Raw genomic sequence first — 26,150 nt, forward strand, 5'->3', positions numbered from 1 at the left:
TCCTTTGTAACTGAGTGAGCTGTTTAACACATCTGTGTCTTGGCTTCCCTATCACTAAATGTCCATAAAATGACTTTACCCTCATGTCGTAAGAATGAAAAGCTGCAAAGTGTTTTCCCCAAAAGTGACAGAGAGAATTGAAATGGGCATTACTGGTTTCCTATTGTTATTATTTTATTTGTGTTACGGTATGTAGAGACTTCAGATAGAAGCAAGGTTCCTTTGAGCAGAAGGCCTCTCTGCTATATTTACTTTCTGAATGGGCAATGCAGATTACAGGTGGACAGAAAATATTTAAATCCTCACACAATGACAGTGAATTTGGACCAAATTCATCCAGACTGATTGCTACTTTAAATCAGTCTCTGCATTTATTATAAGCTGTGAGCTTTCAGGGGTTTAGATGTCCTTCCTTCAGGAAAACTAAGTAAAGCAGCATTGATTATGTGAGTATGGGCAAGAGATTAATCGCGGTGTTTCTCTGAGTGCTTATGTGAAACTCCAACGGCCGAAGTCCACGAGCGTGTTTGAAAAACATTGGCTTTCATAGGTTCATGAAAAACGGTGCCCCTATTCATTCACATAGATCCTCCTCTAAAACTCAAGGGACCATAGTTGTCATTAAGTGTGACTGGCATAATGCAGGCCACAGATATCCCCGTAAACTCCCCTAGCCATGGCTAGCCTAGTGCATGTATCTTTGTGGGATGTAGCCTGACTGGAAAATGTACAGTGATAGGCGATGTACCACAACCTTTTGTCAGTTTGTCTTAGTGTTAACTTTATCTTATTTATTAAACTGTGTGCCATAATTTTCTCTGAATTCATTTAAGTTTACAGCCATGGATTTCTGCATGGGTGAAAAATCCTGTTATCAGGTTTTCCTTTCCTGTGTAAATACTGTTAGATTCTGATAAAGTCTTTTTCTTCAGCACATTTGATAGAGTAGGCCACTTGGCTGCCTCAGTGCCGGATGTTTTCCATTGTTTTAACTGTTGTCAGGATTCACTACTGGCCTCGCACAACCATAATGGTTCGATGGAGAGGTAGTGGTTCTGCTGTCACTGTGTCACTTCTAATGAAAGTTTTCCCTCTTTCCCTCTTTACTGTGTGCTTTGCAAATGCTTCTCCTCCTACAATGCTGATGCATTTCTCATGTAAATGTTGCAGCTCCCTTACATATTAGTTATTAACTATGCTAAAAGTAAGGAAATTCAATAATGAGTGAATTATTTTGGTCTCAGTTATGCCCGTTTTTCTGGAAAGTATATTTAATCCCCATTTGAATATCATTATTTTTATTTTCTATTAAGTCCAAAGGAATGTGGGTAACTACATCATATCTGGTGCTGCATAGTTATACTTGATTCTACAGTATCTATGTTTTTCTTCTTGCATGGGAATTGTATAAACTAATTTTGAGCATTTTGAGTTTAAAACAGCTTTAGAAGACTATGGATGTAAAATGCTTATAAAAACTGAAAAGTTTTCCACTAAGCAGAGAAAATTGTCAGAGAAACAACTAATTGATCTCTGCTCCTTTACAGCTGTGTAATGCTATGCATAACTAAAAGCTCCTGTTAAATTAATTAATGATTTCAATTATGAACTTTTCTCCAAAATGTTATGATTCGTATCAAGCTGATAATGCAATGACCTGGGAGTGTGAAATCTGTGTTATGTAGAGAGTCGCCAGTTAATTGATTCACAAATTATTTAAAGTTTGTTGCACCCAAGGGAGTGCTCAGATCCATGACAGCTATTTCTTAAAGTGTACAAACTCTTTTCTTTTTAAGATTGTCTTGAGCTAACAAGCATGATAAAATGCTTGTAAGTCAGATATTGGCAGTTCATAGTGTGCCTGTTAATGTATTGGAAGGATTTCTTTATAATTTTTTTATTACTTCCTCCTGTGTCACAGTGAATGAATACATGAAAAAAGAAACTTCACAGGTATCAATAAGAAAAGATCAATGCCTTGGCCAGAAACGAATTTTTGTCTACCTGTTTAGGCCAATTACTTCTGTCATATTGAATATTTCTGCTCACTTCCCTTATTACCTGCTATCACACGTTTCGTTTCTGATGATTGTTGAGTAACTCTTGCTTCCTGCTACGGGAAATAATACAGTTTCTGAAAAAGCTTCTGATATTTAAAATGAAGGATATTTCATAGAGTGTTATGGCAGGAATCAGTTCACAGTACGAAAAGTAGTAATTACGCCAACCTGTATTTCAGAATTTATTGTTGCGAAATACTGGATTTCATTGACTTTGCCATGCCTCTGTATGTACAGAAGCTTGAACGACAAGTCTCATTCGCTAGAGATGCACGCAGACAGGAGGGAATGTTCAGTGTAATTTGGTCTGATTCCGACATCTTTGTGCATAAGTTTCACAACAATTAAAAATTGAAATGTACAAAGAATAATATAGAAGGAGGTATTAAAATAACTTAAAGTACTGTTAATATTTTATAAAGCTTTATTAATCTTTTATAAATGTTATTAAAGTGCAGTTGGGTTGGCTTCAGCTTTGTATGAAATGACAGCTTCTACAGATCCTTCTGTGAGTGCGAGGCTCTTGCTGAAGGGGCAGAAGGACCTTGTGTCTGTTCTGGGGAGAGACCCAGAAACCTGAGTCATGTTAGGACAGATACGTCTTGCTCTGAAGTTCAGGTTGTTGCAGTATTAGCAAGCAGCAATGTTGCATTGACTTGTTGCACTGTCGAAACATTTGGGATTGCTTCTAAGTCCAGAATGATTTTAGATCCTGGCAGTTAAATACTGTGTCAGATGAAATCATGGTGGAAACTGCCCATCAGCTTTCTCACTCCTGGAATATTCTGCCTACCCAGAGATTTAGGTTTCTCAGTTATCGGATGCTTTTTCTGCTTTTGTATGTCTGTTAAATTTTCCAGTGTCAACTCTCTCCTCGGTTACTAAGACAAAACAATTAAAAGCACACCTCTTGTTACGAAGTTGCACATTGCTGCAGGGCCATGAGAAGCTGCCTTGAAAGGGAGCGAATATAAACCAGTATCTGTATTGTTGGAAAAAAATACCATTTCAAATACTGAGTGACTGCTTCTGTTTCCTAAAATTAAGGAGCCTATAATCTCAGCACCATTAACAAGTGCTGTCATTCAGATACACAGTGTCTGGCTGATTTAAATAAAATGAAATGAAGATAGTTGTTTCTGGTCCCTTGGCTTCACTCATTGCCATAAACATATGCTCTGCGTCCCGCTTCTTTCCATCTTATTTATGACTTTAATTTGTTGTGTGGGCTGCGCTAGAAATTAAATTTAATACAATTCTCCAAGGGACCCTGTCATATAATAACATGGTAATTTCTGTGTATCCTTTTGAAAAATGAGGAAATTAATTCTTCCTGACATGTTCTAATTATTCCAGTGTGAACGGCAAATCCGTTTTTCCCAGCCCCTGAAGTGTTATAGGCAAATGGCTGCTGTTCAAAGCTGAGGTGCTAATGCTGACCAGCAGTGCGTTTAATTTGAAACATGAGCAGACACCTTTCAACACACCTTTGTAATATTGGAGTACTTTACAGAAATTAATTCACTACTTATTTGGCAGCTTAGCCTGGGGGTTATGGTTTCTATTCATCAATACTATAGTCGTGTTAGCACAATGTTTCCTGTTTCCTCTAGTGCTCTGTGCCTGTGCTGCAAAATACAAATTCAGGAGGGTGCAATGGCTGGTTATAATGTACATATTTTTCAAGCGGGGACGTGGGTACCGTAGCACTAATGATTCTGTGCCGTGGCATATTTATGGGAGGGAAGTACTACAAGGTCTTCAGGGTTGAGTTAATTACATACGGTGGTTAACATGTTCAGCTGAAGTTACAGGGAAGAAATTACTTAGAGCAACTTCCTGTGAGACAGCTCTTCTGCTCAGGTGCTGGCCTCTGTTCTGACAGTCCCTTGCCTGCTTCCATTTCTGCTGTAACATTGAGGCCTAACTAAACCAGCATGTATATGCTGTAACTTTAAAATTCCAAGATACACTTGGCATAGGTAGATTTTTGCTAAGGTGAAGGCAATGAATTAATCACACTAATGATTCTGGGCATTTATGACTTTCAATATGTTGCATTTGGGAATTTCTATTTCAGTATGTTAGCTTTGTGCAGGACTGCCAAGTGAAGTCCTTCAAGAGTCCCAGCTTTGTAATACACAGATGTTGTCTTTGTTAAGTGTTCTTTCAGAATTCAGATGCATGGAAGTATAAAAGAAATTTTAACTATTCCAAGAAACAGAATTTGACAGAAGGCACCAAGAGGAAGAGTCTGGAATCGCTGAGACTTCATTTACAGCTTTTCAGCCATAGGCACAGAGAAGAAAGAATAGTTTTCAGAAATGTTGCTGAAGAGCTGGAGTGAAGAAGTGTCTAAAATGCTTGCTAAGTGCCTAGCTGTAGGGAGAGATGGGTGAAGTTTATTGGAGGTGCCAGTTAATACAGGAAAAAAACTGAAATTGGAGTTTCTGCTGAGGGAGGAATGGTGAAAATAATCAGTCTGTGAAAGGGAGTAGTGGTCCTCTAAAATGAGGTGGAGGGAGAGCTGAGAGAAAGCTTTATCAGCTAAGACTCGAGAAGATCAGGTTGAAGGCTGTTATGTATTTGAGTGGAGCGGTTGCAGTGGATGTGGAGGACAGAAATGATGTTATGGGGGATCTCAGAAAATAAGAACAGAAACCAAAGGCAGAGTCAGCAATGTCCCGAGGAACCTTGTAAATAAAGTTTAAGCTAATTGATTATCAAGTCATAGGAGATATATGGGAACCAGGAAGGTTTATTTTATGACGAAGAGACCACTGCTGAAGCAAAAAAATTAATCTTCTTTTTACACATGGGATTAGTTTTTGCTGATGAGACAGGGAGCACTGTTAGAGCAATGATTAGACTTACTGGACCACGCCTTAGTTTGAAAGACTTTATATAATGTGGTCTGTAACAAATACTTAAATGAAAAATGTGTTCTTCTCTCTCCAAGTAGTTTACACTGAACTCTCTGAATACAGAAAGAGAAGAAAGAAATCTTATGTATCACTTTGATAAAGAGAGGTTTTGAAACATGGCTGAAACTTTCTTCTGACCAATTCATAAGAGGTTTTAATTTCTTGAGAGGATCCTGTCAGTGATATTTTGTCACAAATACTCCATGCATCCTTGCTCAACCTACTTTGTTCAAGGAGGTTCAAAATGCAATCTAAGTAGTTTGACTACTGAATCTAGTTTTAATTTGAAAAAGTAAATTTTGGCATTAAGATTTTCACTATAAAGGCTAAATTCTCCCTGTGGATCTGTGCAATGGAAGAAGAAATTAATTCCAAAAGACTGGCAATCTTGTGAATAACTCCAGTGATAAAATATGTAAGACGGCGGTCTAAGTGTCTGAATAGCAAAATGGAGGAGGGCACAGCTTTCTTCATCAAAAAAATGTTGAGCATGTAAATATTGGGTGTTGTTCCTGGGCAGTCAGGATTCGGTCAAGCCTGTGACCTGCTGAGCAATATTCTCTTAAGAATTGGTAGGTAAGGGGCAGAAACATAAGGCTAGCATGAACTCTATATGCGTAAAGAAGCAGGACTCCACAAAGGAGTGTTATTGATTCAGTGAAGCTGGTTTATTCATAGCAGCCACGTGTAGTGTGAGGAGCATTGGTTTAGTCCTCAGAAACATTGCCACTGCATCTTTTTTGCCTGCCAAATGGAGGTGCAAACAAAGCTACCTTCTTTTTCACAGGGTTAGATAGAGGGATTAAAATCACAGAATCACAGAATTTCTAGGTTGGAAGAGACCTCAAGATCATCGAGTCCAACCTCTGACCTAACACTAGCAGTCCCCACTAAACCATATCCCTAAGCTCTACATCTAAACGTCTTTTAAAGACTTCCAGGGATGGTGACTCAATCATTTCCCTGGGCAGCCTGTTCCAATGCCTAACAACCCTTTCGGTAAAGAAGTTCTTCCTAACATCCAACCTAAAACTCCCCTGGCGCAACTTAAGCCCATTCCCCCTCGTCCTGTAATCAGGCACGTGGGAGAACAGACCAACCCCCACCTCGCTACAGCCTCCTTTAAGGTATCTGTAGAGAGCAATAAGGTCGCCCCTGAGCCTCCTCTTCTCCAGGCTGAACAAGCCCAGCTCCTTCAGCCGCTCCTCGTAGGACTTGTTCTCCAGGCCCCTCACCAGCTTCGTCGCCCTTCTTTGGACCCGCTCAAGCACCTCGATGTCCTTGTAGCGAGGGGCCCAAAACTGAACTCAGTACTCGAGGTGCGGCCTCACCAGAGCTGAGTACAGGGGGACAATCACCTCCCTAGCCCTGCTAGCCACACTGTTTCTTATGCAAGCCAGGATGCTGTTGGTCTTCTTGGCCACCTGAGCACACTACTGGCTCATATTCAGCCGACTATCAACCATCACTCCCAGGTCCTTCTCCGCCAGGCAGCTCTCCAACCACTCATCTCCCAGCCTGTAGTTCTGCTTGGGGTTATTGCGCCCCAGGTGCAGGACCCGGCACTTGGCCTTGTTGAACTTCATGCAGTTGACCTCAGCCCATCGGTGCAGCCTATCCAGATCCTCCTGCAGAGCTTTCCTACCCTCAAGCAGATCGACACATGCATAGATCTTATACCACCATCTAGATCTTGTTTCTGCAGCCTGCCCGTGTGTAGCTATTGCAAGCACAGCAGTGGAAGCTGTGGCCAGCTGTCTGAAGTCTTACAACATCTGCTGCTGTCTGAAAGCCCATTTCCAACTCCAGTCTACGCACCAGGATTAGCCAAGGCACTCGTCATTCACTGTGCTCTCCTGTGTCCTTCTCTGCATCTACACCAAAACCTTCAAGACGTTGTACACTAATAGTTCTACAATGGTACATTTACCAGAAAATAGAGAGTATAGTGAAAGGAATATTTTAAATGAATCCATTTTTGCCTTGTCCACTGTGTTTACTATATCCACAGTGGTAATGTTCATAGTACTCGATGCAGAACCTCAGGATAGAAAGCCTCAGCGTTCAGGTAGTGTTTAGTGCCTTGGCTGCTGTGCTTTTATATAAATTTCAGTGTCCAAGTGTTGCTCAGTGACAGGCCTGATAATTTCCTCAAGATGAAGATCATAGGATAATTTGGTTTACAAGGGTCTTCAGGAGGTCTCTCGTTCAACCTTCTGTGAGCTCTGATCAGGTTACTCAGTCTTTATCCAGGTGGGTCTTGACAAACCTCCAAGAGACAGCACAACTTCCCTGGGCAGCCTGTCCCACTGCTCGTGTCTCCTTATGGTGAAAAAGGCTTTCCTTATGTCCAGTTTAAACCTCGAGTTGTTTCAGCTTGACTTCTGAAGGAAAGCTTAGGAGAGCTCTAAAATTGGTTATTTAGGTGCTAATGTATGCTAATTCTTCTCAAATCTTGTTGCCTTAGTGACCGACCATATGTAGCAACTTCTCTGCAGTCCTTTCTTGCCTTAGATTTTCAGTTGATAACTGTAGGTATACCTTGTTCTAATCTCTTTTCCCGTAAGGTATCTTTTCAAGGGGAACCCCTCAGCTTGAATTCTGCAGTACCTATTTTGGTTCCCCCTTAAAGTGCATCCTGAGAAAAACACAGATGTCAATTCTAACAATGCACAACAGATGCTTAACAACAAAACTTAGCTGCTGAGGTTGGTGCGGCTGAAAGTTAGCATATGAAGAGTGGTGCTGTTCCTACTCTATTTCATGGTAAGGTTTCCAGTACTGGATTATGCAGAAAATGAGTGGTTGCATTTGGTCTGAGCTCATGACCTCTAGTTTTTGCGCCCTTTTCTCTCTCTGTACTACTAAATGTTGGTTTCATCATTTGTTAGTTAGGGTGTCTTTTTTCCACCCCTCTCTTCCTCCCCACACCCCCCATAAGATTTGATTTGCAAAGGAAATATTTAATTAGAAATGGAACCTGTAATCTCAAAGGCCGCCCATTTGAGCCCAGCCAAGTAAATAATAACCTGTATTAGTTACAGTTTGATAGTTAGGTTCTCTGTGTTATGTTAATTGATGGCTCAAATCCACACAGGTGTCCACAGGACTGAACCACGGCTAGTGTTTTGGCAGCTTCAGGAAGCGTATCAGGCTTGCAATGGAAATGGCACTTGATCCATCTCCCCATGCCTGTCGTTCGCTCCTTTTCGGCCAGGTTTGCAGCAGGTTGGTGGGGTAAGGTGAAGAGGCCTGTGTGGCCCATGGAGCATCCTCTCTGTGGGTAAATGGAGCCCTTTCAGTTTCTGAGGCTATCAGCCTGGCGTGAGCAATAAATTTATGGGCAGAAAACAGAGAGGAAAGCAAGACTACCACATCTGTGTTAAAAGGTCTCTTGTTCGTCAGAAAGAGGAAGCAATGTAGGAAATGGAGGAGGCAAGGTCTGAATAATTGTTTTTTTTTTTTTTTTTTTTTTTTTTTCTGGGCTAGAAATACAGTAACTTTTGTAGCAGATGAATGAAGAGTTGTTTGTCACTTTTTTTCCCCATCTCTAATTATCTTGAGTTCATTGTAGATATTTTCTGTGGCAAACCTTTTTTCTGTTTATCCAAGACACATCACTGACTGAATAACCAATAAGCCTTTTTCTCCTTCATCTATTCAAGCATAAGACTGAGATAATTGGCTGAAAGAAGAGGGGGGTCACAATCACAGATATTTTAGGACTACTGACAGTCTCTCTCTTCTAGATACTTGAGGAAAAAATGCTCAAAGGTCTGCTGATATTCTCTTAATGATTAATGCTTTTGATGGTATAAGTTTATAAATATGCTTTGTATACATTTTTAGGAACACTAGTACAGGGATGTCAGAATTAAAACTGATACATTCTAAGATGTGATAAGTATATTCTCATTCTTTTTTTCTTCTTTTCATTCTTAAATTTTGTTCTTTCTCTCGTATAAGTCTATATCTACGCTGTACTTGTAATCTATTTGGTTCATTTCTTAAGAAGATCTAAAACATTAAAATGAGGGATTTAAAATTGGACAAAAAATGCAACTTGTGCTTTCAGACATCTCAAGCAGAAGACAGAATTTGTGATTCTTTTTTTTTTTTTTTCAAAAATATGTAAAAATTTGTAATACAGTTACCAATTCTAAATCTACTCTTAGTCCCAAACTCACCCCTACATTGCATTGGCAGATATTGCAAATAACGAAACTAAAATGCAGAAGAAATTAAATAGAAAACAATTTGGCTTTTTAGACAGTAATTAGATTTTTTTCTTAAAGTAACTATCATTGTCCGTATCACTCAAGTCATTCCAGATTTTGAAAAACCAGAAGTAATATTTAATCATACTGGCATTTTATTCTGTGGAAAAATATTGTTTTGCACATTTTTTATATAAAAGTATTTTTTTATACAATGTTAAAATCAAAAAGGTAGAAAGATTATTTACTCCTGGACATGTTGCTGGGTCTCATCTGCTCTTTCTCTTGCAGCGATATATAGAAGTTGATGGTTTTGCTTTCTTATTACGTTTCCCTGGCTAACACCTGTCTTCACTATGGGGAGCTCGAGGTCCCTCCTTTCCTTGGCCCCTGTACCGGCCAGCCTGACTTCTGCTGCCCTCACTGGAACCTCTTGTCACCAAGTGCCACTTCTCCCTGTGCACACTCAATGGCCTGAACTCGCCTGCTGCTAAAATTATGCCGCTTCTGTGTTACTACCTTTTGGTTGCTGAGTCTGTCAGACTTAGATTTCTGTGAGTCTGAACACACGTGGCCTTTTCCTTAATTCTGTATAATGATTGGATTTTGTTGCTTGTTTGTTTTTGCATTATTTTAGCAAAGAATTCAATATTAGATGCATGCCACTGGCTACACTGACCTTACTGATGATTAGATATGCTGAAGATATTCTCAAAATCTATGAAATTATACGGTATAAATAGAAGCTGTAGAATACATTAGTTTTATATTGTATTTACTTGGTGAGTGGATAATGCAGAAGTGACTTCATATTTTGCACTGATTGACTTAAAAACAGCATCTCCCTCCCAACCACCAAATAATAGCTAAACAGTCACATGCAGTTTCTTCAGTTTCCTTGGCAAGAGATGTAAAGTAGGTAGAATGCATGGAAAAGTGTTAGGCAAGGGTTTGTAATCTTATGGCAAAACCCTACGCATGTGAATATTCTGCATACCTTCTTCTCAGAGAACATCTGATTCCTCCTCTTCTTAGAGAACTTCATCTTGACGAAATAATTTTATAGGGCATTAAAATTATCCTACCAGAAATGATTTTCAGAATGCATTGGACTAATGCTTATGGTTATTAGTGTTTATTGTTAATGGTAGAAACAGAAGTTACTAAAGAAAACTGTTAGCATAGCAGAAGAAATTCAAGGAATAAGTCCTGAACCAGACTAGGACCAGTTGAGCTCTCATCTGGAGCTGGGGAAGGCCTTGCAGCATGACTTCCATGGCCCCTGCCAGGCTCAGCATGCTGTCTGTGAGTTGAAGATATCCTAGAGGAAGAGGAAGGGGAGAAAAATGTCCTGGCTCTTCCTTCGTTACACTGCTGCTGTGTCAGCCTGTGCACCCTTTCTGCTTGTCTGCTATCGTATGGTCCCACATGAGTTAGTGTCTGAAATCGCATTTAAAATAAATAATCTAGAGGAAATTGGATGCTCTTTAAAATCCAGATGAGAACTTGATAGCAATACTTCTGAAAAACATTGCCAATTGTGGCCATTCACTATGTCCACATGCACCAGGGCATGCGCCTTGAACTGTTTGTGACCCCTCCAAAACTGTGCTAGTGCTGACTAGGTCCTGGGGAAATTCAGCTGCCTAACCAGGCACCCAGAAAGGTATGGGAATGTGAATAGTATACACCTACAGGACCACCGCCCACACAGACAGGGGAGCATGAGTTAAACACATGTGCATAAAGAAATGGTAACTGGGGAGAACATATCCGATACCGGTTCAGGATCTGTTTAGCTGTAGGAACGCCTGTGTTTCCTGTGGCAGAAAGTGTGCTGAAATCTTGCAAACAAGTCACCTGGTCAGGAGCTACAATCTAAAAGCAAGTAGAAGGGCTGTAAAATAGCATGATTGTTTGGTTAACATAGTTTTTTTTTTTTTTTTTAATTTTATTTTTTATAAATAGAGTTTCAAGTCAGCATGACTTTAATGCTGACCCTCCCAGTACATTAAAAAAAAAATTAACACTTGAAACTAACAGCATGTTAGCAGCTAATTCGTGCATTATTTCAGTATCATTCATAAATTACTTTTGAATCCTTTGACTTAAGAAAAAGAAAATCCCACAAATCCTACTTTTGGTCAAAGCATAAGACCATAATTAACTCGGCATGTGCTTTTGAATTAAGAACACAGTGTTCTGAGCTTTCTTAAAAAGCTTTTAAAATGTTGGGGGAATACTTTCATAGAGCCTTATTGACTGAGCTGAGTTTTAAGATTTGTCACATATGAAGTGATGTTAATTAAATATTGTTATTCCTTTCTGTCAATCAAGGAAGGTTAAGCTTTTTTTGTTACTTGAACAAAAAAGGAAGTGAAACAGGTGAAAATATATAAAACAGCTGTGAAGAAAACAAGAGGAATAACGTAGTAGGAATTTAATTAGTCAGAATTTATGGGGGATGCAGGAGGTTTAGGTGCTAATTCCAAAGCATGGCATTTTTTGTAGTCCTAATACCATTTGAATATTTTTGGACTTTCTGCCAATATATCATTTACCTAATAAACGTAGAAAATATATGTAGTGGCAGAAGGCCAGTGTGCGATACAAGCGTATGGTTTATTTGAAGTCATATTTGCAAACTGGCTTTTAATATGACTGTCACTGGAACCTTCTTCATATTAAACCAAAATGTCATTAATCAGAATCCCATTTAAGATTGCTTTAGCTCTTTTGTCACTGCTATGGGCATATTTTTAAGATAAAATGAATTATTGTTTGTATTAGGCATTCAAGCATTGCTGATAATGTCTCCCCAAACCATGAATTTTTAAATGACGCATGTTTATGTTCATTTGCTTCTGTCAATGTGCATAAGCCTGTGGGTGTGTCACATGCAAGGCCTTCTTCAGGACAAGGTTTTCTAGAACTTCCCTTTTTGAAGAAATGAAAATTGGATTATAGTTACATGACTTGAAATGCTGGTACTTAAAATCCACTACTAAACATCATATGGTCTTCTATATAACTATTATAATTGCCAGTTCTAAGGATAAAACATAGACATATGGCTATATTATTTCATCAGCGTATTAAGCTTGGACAGTGTATTACTGCCATAGGGCTTTATTAATACTGTCAGTATCGAAACCTTTGAAGGTGTGAAAAGCACCCAGGAAGAAATGCGGAGCTTTTTTTTTTTTTTTCTTTTTTTCTTAGTTTCATGCTTTCTTGCTGGTCTTTGGGAACTGTGTGGCCCATGGATGATCTAGAGTCATGAAAGGATGCCTCAAAAACTTGAGTGCTTTTGAAATTGTGTAGGCGTTGACGTAATATATCATGGAATGAACTTCCTGCACAGCTCCACTTTGGAAAATTCAGTTGTCTGTAGCAAAGTCATGTTTGTATTTTTTTTTTTCCACTTCCTCTGTCTGACAGAAGAAATACAGGAGCTTGGGTGAACTGGAATGATTTTGCTTTATGATGTTCTTTTTTTAATCATCTGAATACCAGTTATTGAGAAAAAAAAGGATAAATTTCCCCAATTTGACTGTTACATGACTTAAAGCAACAGAATTGGCATTGGAAATGTCATTTTAAATAATCAGAATATTTTTCACCGTTGAGGTATGCTTTTTTTTTCCTAGTACTTTTTTTTTTTTTTTCCATTTTGTCCTCCGTGAAGAAATTCCAAACTTGATAGAACAAGTCCCTGAGTGACCTGAGTCGCTTTCAGCAGGACATAGGAATCAATGACCTCCAGAGGTCCCTGCCAACCTATGTGACTCTCTGAGGCTGCACCACCCTGGTCAAACCTCATGGGCTGAGCTGTTGAGTGTAAGAACACGGGTGCCCATAGGTTGAATTAAAGAGAGATGCTGATGAGCTTTAATGGACTGGATAGAAGAGAAGACACAGGATATACTGGGCATCTCATTTTACTTTGGATAAGGAAAAAACATTTTGGTTATAGTTGTATCTTCTTACTTACATCTTCTGGATCTAGCACACATGTATGATTATGAAGTATTCTAGTTTCCTTATGTTGTTAAAGACAGAATAACCGACATATTACGGTCCATGAGTATTTTGAAGGGCTTTGAATTTTTATTGGGAAGTGGTAGCAATGTTAAGTGCTGCATCTCTAGCCCTTCAGGTAATCTGGGAGAGCAGAAAGCTACTCAGTCCTGAAGCAGTTTTGTTTCACAGTACAAGACGTTACCAATTAGCAATTAAATTAATCGATTTGCCCTGCATTAGCTATTAGTTTTGATACTGACTGGTAAGTAACATATTACACAGCTTTGAAAAAGTCTGTTATACTTTGATCTGCAAATATTTTATTAACAGAGGCTATAAACCACAATGAGTGGCTCAGTTGTGGGTGGTTTTTTCATGCTTATTTTGATGATATAGCAGTATCTGGGGATGACATACTGTAGTGAGTGAGGATAAATATGTGTTGCCAAGGTCTAAACAGCAGCAATATGGAAGTAATTCAGCAGTCAGTTTCACTCAAAGTTTGAAATCTGTGCTGTATTAGAGGTATGCATAGAAGCTGTGTTAATTGCTAGCTTGTTTTCCATATGGTTCTGTTTTAATGGAGCACATTTGTTGCAGATGGTTGGAAAGTGGGTTGGACAGTGTCTAAACTGGCTATGACTAATTCATACAGTGATTATACTATACTTTAATGTTTAACAGTCTTCTTTGTAAACTTCTTTCATTCACAGTTCCCTTGCCATTGAAATGCGGTCCAAGATAACTGAAAACTATTCTTCTTTATTTAAACTTGGCCCTAGAGAAGAGCAAGAGCATGGGGTGTGTAGTCATCTTTTCCCCGATTCAAATTCAAAACCACACCCCAAATTGGTTCCTTCAGATGGGTTATCTCCATCATTATTATGGCTTGCTGAGCATATTTAGCTGAGGTAATGGACTCTAAGAAGAGCCACTTGAGGAACTGAAGTGACCTTAACAAATGCCCAAACTGGCTTTGTTCACACTGTACCTCTTCGCTGGTTTGCAACTGACTGCAGCCATGTCAGATACTAATAGCCAGTTCTTCTTTGCAACTTCTAATATTGCTAACTTGGACTTGAGTACATGAAATACTGGCATTGTGGTGAGGTGAAACTGAAGGTCCAAATGCAGAAATCTTTTGTTATAGATCAATGTAATGATGACACACACCAAGAATCTTTCATCTATAAGCCTGGTGTTTTAACAGATCATCAGTGAATTCATCCTAAGTCCATAGAGGAAATTAAGACACAGCGGATTCTCTAGCACTGATGTAGTAATTTCTGACTATAGTTTATTTGGGTCTCTGATGACAAAGCTTCTCTGACTGACTTTCTTTGTGCTGAAGACTGGAGTGAATGTCACAGGCAAGCTCCAGTTGATGGTTCTTACTGAAGAAAAAAAAAAGAGAGCTACGGTTCAGTGGGTTTTTTACCATTTTTACTGTTGTTTTCTCACATTGTCACTAAAATATTCTCTTTGTTATCTGAATGGGACATCTGCTGACTGGCCTGGCTTTCTTTACCTGATTGTGTGAAAAGTCTTGGTTAAATCTGTTAGGCCTTGGAGGCCCTGTAACCTGCTAAGTGCTATAGAGCCTGAAAGACATTATGTCCTTGGACTAGCTTGTCTCTTCTGCTTACAGCTGAAGAGAACAGATAAAACAAACTCACGTAGAAAGGACTGGGGTAAATGTAATTTTAATACACTTGCGCTAATGAGTAGTTGCATTTTCCTCACCCTAAAGTGTATACAAATCCATATGGAATAAAGTGTATTTTACAGTAAGGCAGAAAAATAAAACAGGCTAAGTTTAAAAGGGAGCTTTGCTCTGGCCATATCGCAAACCTGCTCAATTGGAATTGATAGTTTGTTCAAAGTGGTAGGAAATCCACTTAAGATGGATTGCAACAAAGAATAATGCAGACTGGCAGCTGGCAGTAATATATCTAAACTTCTGCTTTGATGCAATAGTACTTTAACTTAAAGATTCACTGAATTTATAAGTTTTTCTCAAAGCTTTCTTCCGCTCTGTGTAGCACGCTGTCTGTGCTAAGTTCAGTTTGAAACACGTTTCCGTTTGATTGGTGTTTTTAGGTTTTGATAGCTGCTAGTTCTTCTCTACAGAAGTAACCTTTTAAAATGTCAGTTTTAATGTACAAATTTTATGAGAATAAAAAGACTTTTTTTTTTTAATACTAATTTTAGACTGCTATAGAGCTTGTCGTCAGCTTCTGTTGTCTCAGGCTGAGTCTTGGAAAATTAAGTGAATGCTCACTATAATAAAAGGTGTGCTCTGCACTGCATGAGGAGGAAGAAATAGTTTCCTTTTAAATTCTCTTTCTGTGTCTGTTGCACAACTGCCAAAGTAATCTTCTGTTCTTTTACTCGTTGATATTTACCCTCCTTCCTTCCTTCTTTCCATCTGTCCTTTTGTCTGTCTGTGCGTAACGTGTGCTGGATTTCCTATAAGAGAGAGATCCTCTCCTCTTAGGTGACAGTTCTCCCTGGGAAGAATACTGTCAGGTGCATAAGAATTGATGTTGGGCTCTGTAACAGAAAAAAATGTATAAGTTAGGCATACTCTATAACAAATATTTAATGTAAAACATGATTTCAAGAGTTTTTCCTCTCACCGTGATAAAACATTGCATTGCTTCTAAAACATTAGATAAACTGTAATCCTAATTGCAGCAGCTTTTCTTGTAATTTGTCATAATGTCTAGGTTGCTGTGTCATATACTTCATTAAGGGGTGACTCTGAGATTCAGAAGAAATGGAAGCTTAAGCTTCTCCCCCAGTCCAGTGCCCCTGGTTCTTAAATCAGAAAAGCAGCACTTGTTTTGGCTTCAGGGAGCTGTGGTGCTGCAGCAATGGTCACCAGAGGTGGGAAGGGAAAAGATAACGATTTAAACAAACAAACAAACAAAAAATAACAAAAGCTACACAACAGCAGGAAAAACCCTTGGGATTGAAGGCAAGCACTTTATTCTTTTCTCTCGCAAGCCTCTTGCATAAATTCTGCACGCATATGAAAGAATTATAAAAGAGAAGACATTCAGGTTTTAAATATCAACAAGATGTATTTAGTTGTGATATTACCTCATATGGAAATAGAATTTCTTTATCATCTTCCAGTCATGCTTCTAAAATTGTCTCTTTTTGGTCATGATTCTTTTCAAAGAAGTAACAGAGCTAAGCCTTTTCATTTAATTGTAGTAAAATGTTGCCCTACAGTAGAATAAAAAATTATTTTTTTTACTAGTTCATATAGAAAAACATATAAATGTAATAATATTTTAACTATAGTTTGTATAGGTCTCTCCCATTTAAACACTATGCAAATCTTTCAGACTGCAGGGCAAACAACTGTGAGACTGTAATGTGAGATGTAGCAAGTATACACCATAAATTTGATAATCATACTTGCGAGTTCTTCATATTTCTTACAAAGAATCAGGAGGAAGAAAATTAGAGGGAGAAGAACACAATGGAATCATGAATATGTGTGTGAAAAAAATAAGAATCTCCTTGATCTCCTGCACTTTCGGTGCTATAGCTATCACGCCGAATGCCAGTCATGTGCTGTGAGTCACAGTGGAATGCGGGGCTATTGTGGAATCAGAATTCCTTTCAGATTCCCTCCATTATTTTTAAAGTCCTATCATCTCCTATCATGTTCTGTCTGATGAAACAAGAAAGGGATCCTTTTAATGAGGGCAGGAGAAGACTTAACTGGGCAGCTTGCACACGCTGTCCAACTGGACTGATGGCCACTGTTTAGGGAAACGGGTGGGAGGCGATTTTAAAAGAAAATGAAAAAAACATTTGTTTAACTGCATGGCAACACAAATATTTTACCAAGTGAGGGCTGGGTATGCATTTCATTACGACAAAAGGTGCAGGCTTGAGGGCAAAAATAAAGCAAAACAACCTCTGTCTAGGATTTAAGATAATCACTTTCTCTGTGATTATCTTAAACTTCTATATAAACTTATGTTTTTAACTCTTTGGTTTCTCACAACCCTTTTCTAATCTGTACTAGTCCATCTCAAGGAACCGTTCACCAGTGTTTCCTGTCAAGTGCAGATGTTAGCAGGAAGTTCCTGGGGTTTGGTAGGGAGTCCTTGAGCTCTCCCAGGCTGTCGCCTCTCTCCTTCTCCTCCTGAGTGCTGCTCCCTCCTCTGGTGCTGAGGCATCTGCTTCCTAAGGCACCTGCTAGTCCTGTGCCTTGTGGTGTCCTCTTTCAGACACCAGAGCTGAGAAATGGCTGCGTGTTTCCATCTGCTCTAACTACTTGGCTTTGAAGAAAAAGCTGAGAACAGACCCTAATGATTTTGCTTAAATGCAAGTGTATAATATGCACGTATATGTGCAGGCATTAGAAACATATCTATGTACGCAAAATTGGAAAACCCGTGTTTTCAAAGTCCATGTGGAATAATCATATTTTTCACAAATGTCAAAGATCAAATACATTGTACAGCTCATTCTCTGTGATTGTCAGCTAAACTTCATAGCCATACGAAGGAATCTTGTGCTCTGTGTATGTGACTTACTGCTTGGTGAAACACTGAACGATTACAAGAATGTTTAAAAACATTGAATTACTCTGCTTGCTAAACTGCTTTGGTTTCTTTTAGTATGAAAGAGTTTCTGGGTGTGACAGCAGTGGAAATTTTGAAAAAGTTTAGATATACCCCAAAATATTAGTATATGTCGGCAATGATACATTTTCAAAATCTATTAACCTGAACTCTTTGAGAGTGGACTGTAAAGGAGTCTTCGTACCGTATTTACCAGTATTCCCTTCTAGGAGGTTATGTGTTGTAATTCCACTGTTTAGAAAGGAAACACTTAAAGTCCTGATAATTTGACTGCCCAAATGACTGCATACATCGGATGTCTGCAGGTCTAAGCAGCATAATGGAAGCGCACGCTTGCAGCACCTTCCAGGTCTGAAACACCGTGTGGCACAGCTCCAGAGAGATCTGTCAGTCTGAAAGCTGTTGCAGCTGGAGCTGGATTTCAGTCTGGACCTAGGAAAGATAACGTACAGGATATAGCATGTAAACACAGTGCACTCACTGTTCTGACCTGATTAATTTGTCTGTTCTGATCCACATTATAATAAAACATTGCAATTTTAGGACAGGTTGACTGCATATTGAAAACTTTAACAGTAGAGAAAAGAAAAAGAAACAAGAACTGTAAGAACTGTTCCTTTTTTTTTTTTTTTTTTTTTTTTTTTTAAGTGGTACCTGTTTCAGACTGCTTAGCAATTCATTTTCCCTCGTATGCCTCATTTTATCAGGAAATCTTAAAGCAGTTTAGAAAGGTGATTTATACAGGTATTGTTTCTCCTGTTTTACACATGGGTAAACCAAGGCATAAAAAGGTAATTGGCATGCCAGGTACAGAGTCAAAAATAGTCTTTATTGTTCTGTATGCCTCCTTCTTAGGCAACGCTGATTGAGAGGTTTCGACTAGTAGGAAAATTGTTAAATGCTTCAAGGTGCCTCGTGAATTGTCTTCTGAGAAGACCCATGGCTATCTTTTGTATGGGACTGTGAAACTACATAATTATACGTGTATATGCACGTGCCCTGTATCGGCTAGGTCATGTTGTGTCCACCACCAAACTTAAAACCCGTAACAGTTACATTTGGCCAAGTTTCCCCTTAAGCTTAGCCTGCGTTTCTGAACTGATACTAAAGGCAAGTTTGCATATGGATAGTTTTCCATAATTTGTGCAGGCTACTTAGGTGTGCTAGCATGCAACAATGTTTTTTGAAATGTTCATTGAGTGTATCATCTGCATATGAAAGTGTATGGGTAACATTGCTATTCTTTATAATATGAAATAGTTTATCAACTTAATTTCTGCCCCTCCCTGTAAATTCAGTTGTGAATTGCATAAACCAGTATTTTCTTGCAGGAAACAGCTTGGAATACAATAGCCCTACCATTTATTGAAATTAAATGGTAGCAGCCAGAAGAGTTGGAGCTGACTGCTTGTGTGATTTATTTGTTTAGTTTATTTTAATGAATGAAAAAATTAGCAAACACAAAAATAGGAAGACTACAATTGGGAAGAGAGTTTAGGGCGTTAGTTCAAAAGTTCATTGGTATGTTCGTAGCGGCAATGGTTCCAAAACCAAGTAAGAAATGTAAAAGATATTGCATGCTGTTTTGTACATTATATCAGAAACCAGATGGGAATGAAGTTTTGGAATGAGATGGAGTATCTAGGATTGCAGTAAGGTTTAAATTGTAATAAGAATTTCTGGTGGTGAATATGGTAATCTGATAAGTGACTTTAAATCAAATATGTAAGTTGCTTGCTGCTGTAGTTCCTAGGGCTGACAAAAGCTACTTTGTATGACCCAAACGCAGCATTCTGGAAACCCGAAGAGCAGACAGCTCTGCTTTCTCTTATCTGACAGATGCACAAAGCTGTACATACACTAGGGACTGACCAGGTGGAATAGGAGGCAGAGAACCTGTAGAGAAGGGTACATGGAAAAAAAAAAAAAAAGAGAGGTTGCGCATAATGGGACAAACCAAAGAGCTGTTACTGGTGCTTAGAGATGAGCGCTACTCCTGTTTCACAGTATATGATGATAGAGAAAATTGCTGTTTTGTATAATCCCTGGTCATGATGGGGGGTACAAGCTGGTAATTTGAAGAACAAGATTGGGTTTCATTATATGACTGTTATATGGGTTCCATTATATACATAGTGCCATGCTATATGGGTTCTATTATATATGTGTGTATATACACACATATGTGTATAGTGATTAATCTGTTGGGCAACTTGAGTGAAAAGCATTTTTAGAAGGATCCAACTCTTTTTCTTCTTTGTGTTAAAACTACTTACATTGTTATGCACAAAATCTCAATGAGCTGATTTTTTTTTTTCCTAGAAATGCATTTTATTCTGCTTCCAGTCAGTGCAGAGCATATTGTGACCTTTGCTTGTGTGCCTCAGAACTATGTTCAGACAGGTGAAACAGTAAATTGTCTTTTATGCTGTGAAAACTCTGATCCCAGAGTTTCTGAGATCAGCATAACAGAGCACTGGAGTTACTTTGAGACGTATGTTGATGGGCCCAATTGAACTCCTAATGTACATGTATGAAAGCCCAATCAATGTCTTATTCTGCACCACACTGGCATGATTACTGCTTTGCTAGGATTTCCACTGTGCCATGCCACTAGTTGCTGCTCTGCCAGCCCAAGTCTTGTCTGACTCCTACCCTGAAGTCTCAGATTACTGGATTACTGATGTTCTTTGACACATATTTCTATGTTCTATTCAGCAAAATCCACAGAATGCAAAGTGCTGCATTTGTGTAGGTGCTGATTGTTCTAATGCTGCCTGTACACGGGCTGTACCTGGACAGCTCTCCAGCTGGTAAATGTGAAATGATGCAGATAATTTGCTATCTAAGCAGCTCTGATCTTAAAGCATGAATTCATGTTCTGTGTAGGATACTAATGCGGATTTTATTACTTGTTCACTAAAAGAGCCATAGCATATGCCGTACATTTTAAGGAACAAACAGAACTTTTGGGGAACGGTGGATTTGCATGGTGAATATCAATATGGTAGCTGTCACAAGACGCCTTTCAAATACTTTGTTATGATGAATTCTACAAACACAGTATGTTTACAGCCACAAATGAAAATAAAGGGAATTTCCTGGCTGTGAGTTTTACAGGATGGAGCCACCTATCACTTCGCACAAAGTCTGTTTTTCCTTAGAAGCTACTGCATTTGTTTTCTAAATAAACTTAGCAGTGTGTTTTCTGTCGCAGAGGTGGTTTTAGTCAAGAAAAAATAACAGCGAAGAGGCAGCCAAAGAACACTAGTGGATGATGCATGTGTCTGTGGAAACAGGTCTCTTATCTCAAGATTTGGTTATGTTGGCAGCCCGGCAGTTAAATTTAAATAAAGAGTGGCAGTAGCTAATGGCAGTGATATCTCTGGGTTGCAGGACACTGTTGTGAAGTTCAGCATATTTTCAAACAGGTAGAGTACCACCATGTAGTTAATTTTATTAACATTTTGTTTACCAGAATTCATTTGCCACCTTTTAAACAGCCGAAGTGCTTGAGTTGAAATTCTCAGCTGAAATTACTGTTTTTGCACTGAAGCATATTTTCCTTTTTGACGTAGGTCATTTCAGTGACTTACATGTTATTGTGTTAATATTTTTAAGGGCGAGTTCCCACCCCTCCACCCCCAGGATTGGGACTATACTCTGAGGGAGCGTAGTGGCAAAGAAGTGGCAGAAGCTGGCCTGTGCTGTGTGAAATAGAGAACAGTAGTAGTGTGTTGATGCATGGGTTTGAGATGAAACCACACCCATGGTCATCTGTATATATTTTATTTGATAACCTGGCTGTTTTGCGATTTATCTGGAGAAGAAGTGAGCTGTGGTTTCTGTTAGGCTCTGCTTTTGTGGCCGTTGGAAGTTGAAATCCCACAGTACCTTGCCTCTGGACCGACGGGCCTTTAAGTACAACAGAATGTAATAAGGGACAAAAATGACTGGAAATCCCTTCTACAGCCATTTTTGTCTCTTGCCGGTCAGTTAGGGATCACTTGAAATGTGGGAGACTTCTGCGAATGAACAGGCATCAAGGCCAGCTCAGCTTCTCAACATCTCGTCCAACTTCCTACTCCAGTGACCTCAGAAGAACGCTGTCACGCTGTGCTGGTATGTTTGGAGGCAGTTGGACCGGGATCCTTATAGCAATGTCGGCAAGTTACACAGAGAAAGCTTTTTTTTTTTTTTTTTTTTTTTTTAAATACAAAAAACCAAAACCAACTGTTGGTTAAAAAAGAAAAAAAAAAAAGCCAATCAAACGAAAAAACAGGTCAAGTGGGGTTAATCCTGGCTGCCCAGCTAATCATTCAGGGCTTTTCAGGAAGTTATTCTCTGTGGTGCCGGACAGCAGCCACTGCTGCTGCTGTTTGGACCCAGCATTGGCACTGTCAGCAAGGCTTGGCTTCGTTGCCGGTATCATGTTTTGTATCTCTAGGTTCTGTGTGACATTTCGGCTTGCCAGAGAGGTGGTCTCTGTGACCGGAGAAAGGTTGGTTCTGTGCTCAGCTTATGTGGTGCAGAAGACCAAATAAATATTTTTGCAGCTACGATTTCATGAAGTCGTGACACATTTTGTCACTGCATGATGAGAGTTCTTTTCTTTAAAATTTAGTGTGAAATGTGTAAGTTTGCTAAAACTCAAGGATTCAAAAATAAAATCAAGTACTACGAGGCTTCTTCCTACTCTCAGTTTGCATTGTCAGACATTCTCCTGTAACATATTTCAGAGAAAATATTCCAAGGTTTGCAGAAAACATTTGATATTTTGCAGTTCTAGCTTGATTTTTTGTCCAATGAATTCTTACAATAAATAGCAAACTGGGAAGGGATGAAACTGTATCTGTCTTTTTGTTGTTTTTGTGTTTGTTTTTTAATGTGTTGCCTTTTGAAAACAAAGCACAAAAGCAGCAAGTTGGGTCTGGCTTCTTGACTTTTCCAGAAATGCATCTGTCATTTCTGTCTGAGAGTGTAAGAATTTTCCATTCCGTGCTCTCTCTGCGCCTGGTCCAAGTATCACCTGGCCCTTGGCAGTTTCAGATGTTTTTCTCTTCCCTTATGGTGCCTGAATGGGCGCAGACTTCTGTCCAGTTAACATACAACAATCTCTTGTGCTGACTGCTGAACTCTGATCTTTGGCTGGATGCGTACTTGTTTCTTTAAGCACATGTGGTGCAGAGCAGACCTGGAGTTGGGTAATTCATAAGAGCTGGGCATTATTATTATTATTACTACTACTACTACTTGAAAGGGTCTGTATTATTTTGCACAGCAGTGTGGTCACCTGGCAGCAGGTCATTAGCATTTTAGGTTTCTTTCCTTCACAACAATGCACAACATGCTAATTAGAGGGCTTTGAAAGCTAAGCAACCTGTTTTAAAATCAGACATTTTAATTTGCAGCATTAATGGCTGTATTATAATAACTGGCTTGGCTCGGGGGAGAAGGAGAGAGAAGCACTTCTCGTGTTCCAGTAGCAAGGCCCAATATAACAGAGGCTGACAAAATTAAAAACCTCATAATGTGACCTTTGCGTGGGATAAAAGGCTGTTTCATAACAATTTCCTTTTGTTCTTTGTTTAAGCCATTACTCCAAAAGGAGCCTCCGATTAATCTAAGTAAATGCATCATTACAGTCCTAATCCATGTCCTTCTGTCAGTGTCTGTTTTAATTAAATAAGAAACACTAGCAGAAAGATATCACGCACAAAGCTGTGATTGGAGAAAGAGGGCTGTTTGATCAGGGTGAGATTAAAAAAGGCTTTACTGTTTTGTCCTTTTGCTCTAGATGCTATAATGTAGGTTAAAGGAAGAAAACTTGCCTAATAGTTTAGCACATTGCTTCCCATTACAGTATTAAAATACCCAGATTTACGAATGAAACCATTCTAGCCATCCAATTAATTACGTACCAAACATTCACAGACAAATGGCACAGCAACATGGTTTGAGTAATTTGACACTTTAATGTATTTGAGACTGTATACACAGTTGGCCAGAAATTGTAGTCAAGTGCAGGTTTTCACATTAAAGAAAGCACCGAGTAAAACTATTTATGAATTTATGTACTTTTCTTTTTTTTTTTTAGTGACTTGTGGCTCCCAAATTATAGCACGATCTATTGCAAGCCTCTGAGTTTTTAAAAATGTTTTTTATTTCTCACAAAATCAGAATCGTTATTTTAAAGCAATGAGGAACCCGTTTAATAAATGTTGTAACATCTAGCTAGTTAATATTGCTAAAGCAATACATATGTAACAGACTCTTCCTCAAGGTAGCATTTCAAGATCCCTGTGGTGAGGGTTTTCTCCCATATCCAGGCCATTATCTGATGTAATGAAAAGAGAAAGTGTGCAACACAGAGATTGTTAATTAATTTAGCCTAACAAGATGAAGATAAATGAAGCAAAGCATGGATTGAATGAAGCAAGAGGTCTTATTTACAATTTAATACTTCTTTATATTAGGCATTTTTCAATTTACAAAAGAAAAGACCCTGAGTTTAAAGAAAATGTGTTCTGTGAGTGCATGCAAGACAACTCTTCATTACATGAGCAGTTCTAAGGACTGCTGAAAATTCCTTGTGGGTTAACCTTTAACTTTGTTTTCTCCCTTTGTTTTTTTCTTCCCTTTTTACTTTTGTTCCGATTTTGATTTGATTTTTTCTTATTCTTATCAATATATTGTAAATTCTAAACTTTTTCCCCTTGAATTAAATAACAGTTCCCGTGGGCATTCTTTCAAGCCCTAATTCACTTGTTTCTGGTTGTTCATATTAACCTAGAGTCATAACCTATTTCTGAGCAATCTGTATGTAGGAGGGTTCATTGAGAGCTAACTATTTAAAAAAAAAAAAAGAAAAAAACAGAAAAAAAAGACACAATTTCACTTTCTGTTCCAAAATGTAAATATTTTACTGCTTATGTAGTATTACTTAATAACGATTTGATGTAATAAAATTATGATTTTTGATTTGCAGGATTATTTTTCCCTTAAGATCATGTTTAGCTTAAACAATTTGTGACAAACCATACATTTCACTTCTTATCAATAAAAATAGGAAAAAGAAAAAAAAAGACAGTCCAAAGATTTTACGTATCTTTTCTTCTCAGCCCCAATTTTAAATAAAGATTGTCCAAAGCTAAAAGTAAATTGCAATTTACATCAGTTGAGTTGCTTCATCTCAAGGTATGTTATTCAGTTTCCCAATGGCAAAGTTTATGATATAATTCCATAGAACATGCAAAGAAAAAACAAAGTCAGTCATTCTTAATATCTAAGCCATTAAGCAAACAAAAAAGTCCCATATTGTGGCTGATTTAGGCATACCTTTATCAGTTTGATCTAGACCCCAAATTCTAAGCTGTGACCAAATATACTAGGTCTTTTTTTTTTTTTTTTTTTTTTTTTTTTTTTTTTTTTTTTAATAAAACCTCTTCCTTTTTGAAGGATGAATTGGATCTGTCCACTATTTGACCTTCTGTCATTATTTCTGTCTGCAAAGGAAATGCCTTCCTTCCTTTTACAGTAGCTAGACAGGACAGTGTTATCTCGTGTCACTGCAAGCAGTGGTCTCTACAAATAGCATTATTATGGTCCCTATGTTTTTGTCCTGGGGGTCATGAACAAATCCATGCAACTGCTTCTAAAGATTTCAATAAATAGGACTTTTTATCCAGACAATTGCCTTTTATATTACTTTTAAACAAAACTACTAGTCCATCAAGAGTTTCAAAAGGAAAACAATTCTACAGAGTGCTGGTATGGCAGCACAGACTAATCATTATGGCACCCATTCTCCAGTCCTTTATTTTTCAAGTCCACAACAATAGGTTGTTGATTCAATGGACAAGACCAGAACAATTAAGTTCTCTGTTTAGCAGCAGTGCAGCATTTTAATGCCCTCCTCTAATAATGGTCTCATTATTGTTATTCTAAGACTGGGCCTCAGGAGGAGGAATATTTGCTGGAGGTACGTCATTATTTTGCAAATTTCGATTAGCTCATCATGTTGTCTGTACTGTGAAAATCGTAGCTAATTAGGGCAGTCAGTTAGACTACCAGCTTTTGAGCTTATGAGTTAAAAGGTAGCACACTTGATAGGCCAGCGATGTGAAAAAGGTGGTAAAAAGGGGGATTAGAGCTGTTGCCTTAGTAACTCTAACTTCCATCTGTGCGGGAACAATGGACCTGTGTTTCTCCTCCACCTTGGTGTAAAAATTGGTTTTGTTTCGAAAGGACAGGGCTTTTTATGACAATCTGGAATTCAGCCTGAGTCTAGTTTTAGTTGTTAGGAGAGACCATTGG

At 38.5% G+C, this 26,150-nt stretch overlaps 1 protein-coding gene across 15 annotated transcripts in view; it reads left to right on the top strand.

The window, feature by feature from the left end:
• Window positions 1-26,150, top strand: part of SOX6 (SRY-box transcription factor 6) — a 380,820-nt gene that overhangs the window by 85,061 nt on the left and 269,609 nt on the right. For 3 of the 15 annotated variants that reach the window (XM_068685208.1, XM_068685209.1, XM_068685210.1), the window contains one exon: window positions 21,835-21,956. The exons of the other annotated variants lie outside the window; for them this stretch is intronic. The gene's annotated coding sequence lies outside the window, so the exon portion shown is untranslated. The remainder of the gene's footprint in view (window positions 1-21,834; window positions 21,957-26,150) is intronic. 15 annotated transcript variants of the gene reach the window in all.

Source organism: Anas acuta, chromosome 5 (genome assembly GCF_963932015.1).
Source record: "Anas acuta chromosome 5, bAnaAcu1.1, whole genome shotgun sequence".
NCBI lineage: Eukaryota > Metazoa > Chordata > Aves > Anseriformes > Anatidae > Anas > Anas acuta.